Source organism: Emydura macquarii, unplaced genomic scaffold (assembly GCF_026122565.2).
Source record: "Emydura macquarii macquarii isolate MOO-44397 ecotype Brisbane River unplaced genomic scaffold, CSIRO-AGI_Emac_v2 contig_450, whole genome shotgun sequence".
Taxonomy (NCBI): Eukaryota; Metazoa; Chordata; order Testudines; family Chelidae; genus Emydura; species Emydura macquarii.
The window spans coordinates 2542272-2551214 of NW_027130587.1; positions in this window are offsets into that span (position 1 = coordinate 2542272).

Consider the following 8943-nt stretch of genomic DNA (forward strand, 5'->3'; position numbering starts at 1 on the left):
TGCAGGCTCTCATGTACATCTGTGGGTCTTGCTGTGTCATGCTGCCTCCAGGTTCAGTGTGGTTATTAATCACCAGCTAATTGCAAGCATGACTATTCTCTTATTTCTGTGCTTTGTTTGTTCCCAGGGTGGATCCTTCTGTACTTTGGGGTCCATTAGTTGCACTTTAGGGTCGTTGATAGGTATTCTTCGGCCTTCAGGGTCAGGATGGCAGCTGGTGTCTTTACTCCCCTATCTGTTGTTAGAGCAGTTTAGGTTGGGTCTTTTTATGCCCTGAACATACATTCCTCACTCACACACACAAAGAGAAATTGTCAAGATGTTTTTAGGCTCAGTAGTACGGGTTTCAGGAAGGAGTTCACTTCAAGAAACGAACAAGATGGAGTCCACGTATGCCACACAAAACAGCACTGTACCATTATCATAACAGCAAAGGAAAAATCTCTCTCTACCTCTATTTCACTTACACAATGAAACAAGGAGTCGACATCTGATTCGTTTGCACAGCTCCTGGGGAGAGCTCACACTAACGTTGCACCAATATTTATAAAGGGCGAGCAGGATGACTGGGGTAATCATGGGCCAGTTATTCTGAGAGCCGTCCCTGGCAGAATAACGGAAATGCTGATACGGGATTCTCTTGATCCAAAATTAAAGGATAGAAATACAATTAATGCCACTCAACATGATTTTATGGAAAATAGGTTTTGCCAAACCAACCCGGTGTCATGCTTTGGTGAGATTACAAATCTGGCTGACAAAGGTAACGCCACTGATGTAATAGTCTCAGACTTTTGTGAGGTGTTCGACTTAGTCCTGCGAGACATTCTGATTAAAAACTAGCACCGCACGACATCAGTAATGGGTGAAGAACTGGCTCATGGATCTCATCAGCATTAAATGGAGCTGTTTCTAATGGGTCTCCAGGGGGATGGCTATGAGTCCTGGCGCTGTTCCATATTTTCATGAGTGAGCGGGAAGTAAATGTAAAATCGCTGCTTTCAGATCGGTGGACAGCACAGTAAATAAACAGAGCAGTGAATAATGCTAAGGACAGGACCGTCACACAAAGCGATTTGGATCACTTAGTAACCTGGGCCCATGCAAACCAGATGCATTTTAATACAGCCAAATGCAAGGCCGTACATACATCTAGGACCATGGCGCGCAGGCCACACCCGCAGGATGGGGAAGCTGTGTCCTGGGAAGCAGTGATGCTGAAAAGATCTAGGGATCACAGTAGGCAGATAACTGGCCCTGAGTCCCCGTGCGATGCTGTGGCATCAAGGGCTACTGCTGTTCTTGGAGGGAAAGACAGGGCAGTGGTGAGTAGGAGCAGAGAGGATATTCTGCCCCTGCCTGTGGTGTTGGTGAGATCAACAGTCGGCTACTGCACCCAGTTCTGCCGTCCACATTTCAAACGGGATGTGGGAAAACTGGAGGGGCTGAAGGGAAGAACCACTAGAATGAGCTGAGGGCTGGAAGAGAGACCGTACCATGAGAAAGTGAAAGAACTCAGTCTGGGTAGCTGGTACAAAGAAAAGCAAGGGCTGGCTGCGTGAGCGTATATCAGCACCTTCGTGGGGAGATCAGACCAGGCAAACAAGGGTCTTGAACCCAATGGAGAAATGCAGAACAACAACCAAACTCAAAGCAGGACCAACCCCAACTATATCATCCCAGCCGGGACTTCGTCAATTGCTGTTGGATGGGCACAGGGCTACCTGGGTAACATGGTGCCTAGAGAAACCTTCTCATCAGGCTGGGATTTCCCTGGGTTGGTTTAAGGGGGCGGCACAGATGCATCACCAGCGCAGCTCCTTGGGGTGCATGACGAGCGGGGAGCAGTGTAGGGGGAAGGCTGGCAAAGGGGTGAGGCACTGGAGTGTGACTCAGGAGGTTTGATTCCACTCCCAGCTCCTCCACAGCCTTCCCGCCTGACCTTAGCCAAGTCACCCAGCCTCTCTCGGGCTACAGTTCCCCGTGTATAAGATACGGCTGGCCCTGCCCTGCTGCATGGGTGTTGTGAAGAAGAGCCAATGAGGACTCTGCTAGGACCATGAGAATGGCCGAGCCGATACCTGCATAGCAAAGTACACTAAATATGCTGGGTTGGGTTTAACCTTCACTGAAGCCAATCCAACCCCTCATCCCATCTGCACAAAATGGGCCTGATCTAGGGCAGGCTGGCCAGTGTCACTAGCTGTGTGGAAACAGACTCCGCGCAGGACTTCAGCAAGCAGATGGGCAGAGAATCAAGTGGTATCCTGTGTGGTTTGCAAATGACTAAATTTAAACCTAAAATCCTCAGCCTGTCCCTCCCCCACCTGCCCCGTGAGCGTGCGCAGGGCTGGCTCCTTATCTGGAAATCAGCAAGAGACTTTCCAGATACTGCTCTCCTGTCCCCTCCGGCCACCGGTGCATGCGTGGGGGGGAGACATATTCCATTCCCTCATTATCGTTATTAATAACCATTCACCTCCATCCACATCTCCACCTCCACGGGTGCTCCAACGCAACCATGGAAATCCCTGCTGCTGGCTATAAAACACAGAGGCTGGCAAGAGAGAAGCCAGACCATTCTCGGCCACCCCGACCTGCAGGAACCTGCCTGCTGCTGGAGCCGGAGCCGAGAGAACCCGCCTGGAAATGAAGGTCACCTCCTTCGCCCTGGCAACGCTGCTCCTTGCCGCTGTCTGGACTGGAGCTCAGTGCGATTCCTGTAAGTCCAGGTCAGCCCTTTCCTTACCCTACAGAGCCCCGCCTCGCCAGGCTCCTCAGCCAGCCAGTCCCAGCAGCCACTGCGGGAGCCAGGGAGCTCTGGAAGGGCAATGGGCAGAGCAGAGGATGGATGTGGTGTGGGTGGGCTCTGGGCTGGGACTCAGGAGATCCGGGTCCAAGTCCAGTCTCTAGCACTGAGGCTGGATTCTGAAAGCTGCCGGAGGGGTTCAGCTGTCCAGAGTCCACTGAAATGAATGAAAAATTGTGCCCAAAACCCCTCGGCAGTTTTGGAAATGTGAGCCGGTCTCTGCCTGGGCTCAGGTTCCATCTGTAAAATGGGGATAAGGCTTTGTTATCTGGGGACAGATCTGCCAATTCCAGAGATCAGATATCGACAGCCCTTCGTCCCAGGGTCTGAAAAGCATTCATCAGTATCATTGAATTAACCTCATAGCCCCCTGGTAGGCGTGTCAGTATCGTTAGCCACATGCTGCTGGCAGGGAAACTGAGGCACAAAGTGACCAAAATCATTCTGTGGTGGAATGGGGAATAGTCCATTTTTGTGCCAGTGGAGGGCAGAACCACTCCCCTTACAGCAATTAACCCCACCAGGGAGGGGACAGGGATGAAGGAGCATCAAAAACACTCCCTGCAGCCCCCAGAAAGTGGGGATCGGCCGCTAATGAGCACAGAACTAAAGTCACTGTAAGAAATTCTCTCCAGTCAGTTTTTCCTTGTTACTGAGGGAAAGGAGAACAAATTCCCTTTCTCTTCTTCTTCCCAGTCGTCAGCCACAGCTCAACGTGCTGCTTGAAAGACAATTTCGTTCCGAGAAGAATTTCTCCAAAGCACATCAGGAGTTGCAGACCCACAAGTCCTAACTGCTCCCGCCAGGCCGTGATGTAAGTATCCCGGCACCACACACAGACACAGGCTTTGATGTTTCTGTTTCCTCTTGCATCTGTAGCGCTGCCCTGTTCAGTCAAACAAACCGCCACCAAAAACTGCTTCCCTTTTATCTGCACACCCAGTCATCTGGCCTTTCAAGCCGTGGTCTTTACCACCCCTGCTACTTCGCAGGCGAGGTTCAGTAGCTGCTGCCGTGGTGAGGTCCCCTCGTGCTGAGATGTCAGCACTAAATATTCTGAACAGTGTGCAGTGGTATATCTAATCATCTGTCACCCACAGGAACAAAGGGCAATGTGGGGGGGGGAGCTCTGTATTTTTGCAGGGCACCTGAACTGCCAAATTTGCGAATGATCAAATAAACAAACAATGGGCTCCCCCGGCCATCAGCCTGAATCAACGGGCTCCAGTTACAAAAGGAAATGGAAAGGAGGAATCGATTAGTTCTACAGCACCGTTACGAAGGGGCAGGTGTCACCGGGGGGGATCTTGGCAGATGATACGGCCTGGCTGATTAAGATTCAGGGGCTGTAGCAGTCAGAGATGCACCAGAAGTGTGTGCGCCTAGGACAGCCGTGCATTGACAGACCTGGTGGGGGCTGCTGTTCTAAACCGTGAGTGCTGACAGGCCATCGTGTATTGACTGGTCGGGAAGGGGTGGGGGAGGCAAAGATTGCAATAAGACAAGAAGTTGTGGGTCTGGATTGAAGTGTGTTGTCAAAGAATGGGGAGGCAAGAGGTCACAGCAGCTGCCCCACAGCATTGTGTCTGGGCCCGGCCAGCTCGGTCAACCTCTTGCTTTCAAGAGAACCGATTTCACTCCAGAACGAAACCATTTCAGGGACAGCTGCTTTCCCAGCACACTCACAGGAACTGCCCTGGCTGTGTAACTGGGATCAGTCTGTGTTTGACTTTGCATTTCTTAAGGGTCCTGGACTCACCACTCTCTCTGTTCACAGTGTGACGCTCACAAAGGGGAAGGAAGTCTGTGTTGATCCCAGTGAGATAAAGTTGGAGATATGTAAACAAAAGCAAGAAAAATTCCTTAAAGACACCCAGACTGCACAGCTGAGACAGCAACCAGACACGGACTCAGTTTAACGCTCCACATTATTTATGTGCACCGATGTGTAACAGTGTGTGCTTTTGATGTTATTTTTCTAGCCCTGTTAATTTAAGGAGCTAACCCCTTCTTTTAACTCCATCCCTCCTGTGTCCTTTGTCCCCCATCGACTGTGTGATGGGGAAGTGACCCCCTGCCAAGTGTCAGTCTTTGTAGACACAATAAAGTCCAGTTTTTTCTAACATGTCCGAGTGCTGCTGCTTATGTGGGTAGGAAATGCCTCCCCAATTCGTGGACAAGGATGGGCCATGTCACCATGGTGTCACTACTGTGGAATCAAAGAAATAAGCATTACATTTATTAATAGAATGCTTGGCCTGAAATGAGTCATAGAAGGCCTGGCCTGAAGTTGTAGCCTGAAACTGAAATAGAAGCCCCAAGCTAAACCATTAACAGAATGCCTCATCTGAATTTAGGATAAAGATGTTATAATCCCACAAGAGGTCTCTGAACCACACCCGAGAGGCAAGTCTCTGTTATGAGCCTTAAGCCTTATTGAAGTCTGAACAGTCTGTTTTGATAACAGTCCAGTTTTTTCTAACATGTCCGAGTGCTGCTGCTTATGTGGGTAGGAAATGCCTCCCCAATTCCTGGACAAGGATGGGCCATGGTGTCACTATGGAGACACAAGATTGGTCCATGCTGCTATGGTGTCACATTGGAGACACAAAGTCAGGTCATGTCGCCATGGTTTCACTGTGGGAATGTAAAGATGGGTCATGTCGCCATGGTGTCACTATGGAGACCAAGGATGGGCCATGTCGCCATGGTGTGTGTGGAAAGAGTTCCCCCCACTTACATTTGGCTGGAGCTGGAATAGGATCCCAGGCCTGGAACTGATGGTGGGTGACGTCTCCCTTCTCGGTTGTGAGCACAGAACCCAGCTCTTGCCAGCGGCTGCTCTGGCAGAGGAAGGGACAGAAGATCTCAGAACTGGGAGTGGCTCCGGGGCAGGGCCGGGAGGGGTGAAATGTTTAGGCCCATCAGTCAGTGAACGAGCCCAGCTCCCGTCTGCCAGAGCTCGGAGGTGGAGGTGCGGCCTGCCGTGAGATGCCGTAGGTGGGCGGGGACAGTGACTGAAGCTGGGGAGACAGGGACAGGAGGAGAAGGTTTCAGGGACAGGCTGTATGGAGCAGGGGGTCACACGCTCCCTTACAGAACCTGTAATTGAACCCAGGGGTCCCCAGTCGCACCATCCCTCTGCTCTCAGCCAATAGCTGTGAAAGGCTCTGGCAAAGTGTGTGTCTCCAGCCCCCTCCATCACCAGGCGCACATGGAAGATAACAGTCTTCTACTGCTACCAGTCACTCCATGAGCTCAAGTGGTAGAGGTCTGTGCTGTGGCTCTGCAGGTACCCCAGCTACTCCTTAACCATAGCAGGCTCGCCCTGGTGGCCCGGACGGTGGCATGGACTAGCCGTCGTGTGAGAACCGAGGATCCCGGGCTGGATTGTGACAGTGGCTAGCCATGCCGCCATGGCTACGTCGCTATGTTTGGCAGGCCAGCTGGAGTCTAGCGAGCTCAGCTATGCCCACGCGCGCTGTGATCGCACCTCCTGATCGCATTGCAGATGGACCTTAAACGCCCACTGGCTCTGATGCCATTCGTGCCAGCCAAACTCCCCAGAGCCTCCCAGACCGCACCTCTACCTCTGAGCCAGGGCAGCTACAGCGTGTGGCTCTCTCCTCTATGGTCTCCTTCTTCTATGGTGATTCTTCCTCTGGCCTCCCAGGGCAATTAGCAAAACTCCATGACCCACCATTCACCGTCCCAGGAACACCCCAGGATCCACGGAGTTCATAGCACCGTCTCCCCAGCTCCCAGCAATGCGACAAATTGTCATCACCCCACGGATTTGGGGATTGCCCTGAGCTTGTTCCCCTCTTCACACCCTGACCCCTACACACACGAACACACACTCAGCTTTGTTCTTCACACTCAGATCTTCTCTTGTCTCCAGGGCCTCTCTGGGTTCCTTTCCCTTGTTGCCTGGTACATTTCTTCTCTATTGCCCTAGCAAAGCGAGACCCTACACTCAGCATTTCTCGCCTCGTCCGTCTGTTGTGCAATTTCTTTTGAACACTGCATCTAATCAATTTCCAAATTCAGTGGGAGCTCTGTGTGGGTGGGGAGCCCAGATCTCGCTGTTTACAGATCACCCTAGACAGGCATGCTCTCTCACAGCACAGGAGTTCAGCTCCAGTAAGCACTTAACAAAACAAAAGACTCTCAATGGAATCTTAATTTGTTCTGCCTTCAAACACTGGGAGGGGGAAATTAAATGAGCAATAGTTCGAGCCCACCCTTCCAGGCAGGAATACCTGTCCTCATCCCTTCAACCTTCACAGTGATGGGGGTTCTGGCATCCAGAGCTTAGTCAGTGTGGTTCAGATGATAGTGGCCCTTCAATCAGAGCAGGCTAAGGACAGTTCTACTGCCCTTTGCTCCCAGAATAAGGGGAGCAACATTTCATTACCCCTGCATTTAACACTACAGTGATTTGTGACCCAGCTCCAGCCAAGGGGATCCGTTGGGCAAAGTAGCTCCTGCAAACATTGTCTGGCCCTGATCCCTGTTCCCCTCCCCGCAGCCAGCTAGGCAGGGGAGAGCAGGTCCAGACCCTGCTTACATGTGAAAGAAAGCATAGAGTCAAATACAGTAAATATCTTAACTGAATCAAACTGTACCATAGAATCGCTCTGGATAGAAATTCCATGTTCGGATAATAAGAGCAAGCAGCAGGAATATACTGCTGACCATCTGACCAGCATAGGGATTGTGAAATGCTCAGGGAGATTAGAAAGGTGACAAAAACAGAAAACCCAATAATAATGGAGAATTTCAACTTTCCTCACATTGATCGGGTACGTCACCTCAGGACAGGATGCAGAGTAAAAATTTCTAGACAGCATAAATGTCGGTGTCTGAGAGCAGCTAGTCCTGGAACCCACATGGGGAGAGGCAATGCTTGAGTTAGTCCTAAGTGGAGAACAGGATCTGGTTCAAGAGGTGAATATAGCTGAACCGCTCGGTAAAAGAGTCCATAATGTAATTAAATTGAACATCCTTGTAGGGGAGAAATACCAAAGAAACCCACCACAGTAGTATTTAACTTCAAAAAGGGGAACTGCACAAAAATGAGGAAGCTAGTTAAATGGAAATTAAAAGGAACAATCATGAGAGTGAAATGCTTGCAAACTGCATGGGAACCATTTGAAACAGCACAGTAGAGGCTGAAACTAAATGTATATCCCACAAAACAGTAAGAGGACCAAAAAGTACCACCATGGCTCAACAACAGAGTAAAAGAGGCAGTTAGAGGCAAAAAGACTAGTGAGGAAAATAGAGAGGAGAATAAACGGCCAGTCAAGAGAAAAAATATAATTAGTCAGGCCAAAAAAGAATTTGAAGAGCAACCAGCAACTGACACAAAAACTAACAGCAACATTTTTCTTTTAGTACATCAAAAGCAGGAGGTCTGCCAAACAATCAGCAGGACCACTGGACAATCGCGGTGCGAAAGGAGAACTCAGGGAAGATGAGGCCATTGTGGAGAAGCTAAATGAATTCTTTGCTTTGGTCTTCACTGCAGAGGATGTGACAGAGATTCCCACACCTGAGCTGTTGGGTTCCAATGCTGATAGCAGAGGACGAGGGAGGATTCCACTGCTGATGGCAAAGGATGCGGGACGGATAAAGCACAACAACCAATATGATTGCAAGCAGAATCGTTTATTCCATCTTGTTCTCCAGCTTATATACCTTTTTATCATCTTTGCATACAATGGTCACACAATTGCTGATTGGCTATTATATGATTTCACCTACTTCACACGGGAACAGCTTACATATTACTGGTAGCTTCTTAGCTCACACAACTATCTTGTTTACGACCTTGAATATTTTCTACTATCTAGTGGATGGCGGCCAAGTCCCGGGAACTCGCCGCCAGTGAGGCGCCTGAGTGAAAGTGGCCACCTTCCAGCTCCCTGTAGGCAGCCTCACTTGACCCGGTGTCCAGCACCAGGCCTGCTGTAAGTGTCCACTAGGTAGCCATCAGGTCAGGGTACGAATGATACACTCCCACACTGAGCCCTTCTTCTCAGATGACAGATCTGAGGAACTGTCCCAGACTGAGGAGTCAGAAGATGCAAACAGATCAATTAAACCGTAATAAGTCGCCAGGACAAGAT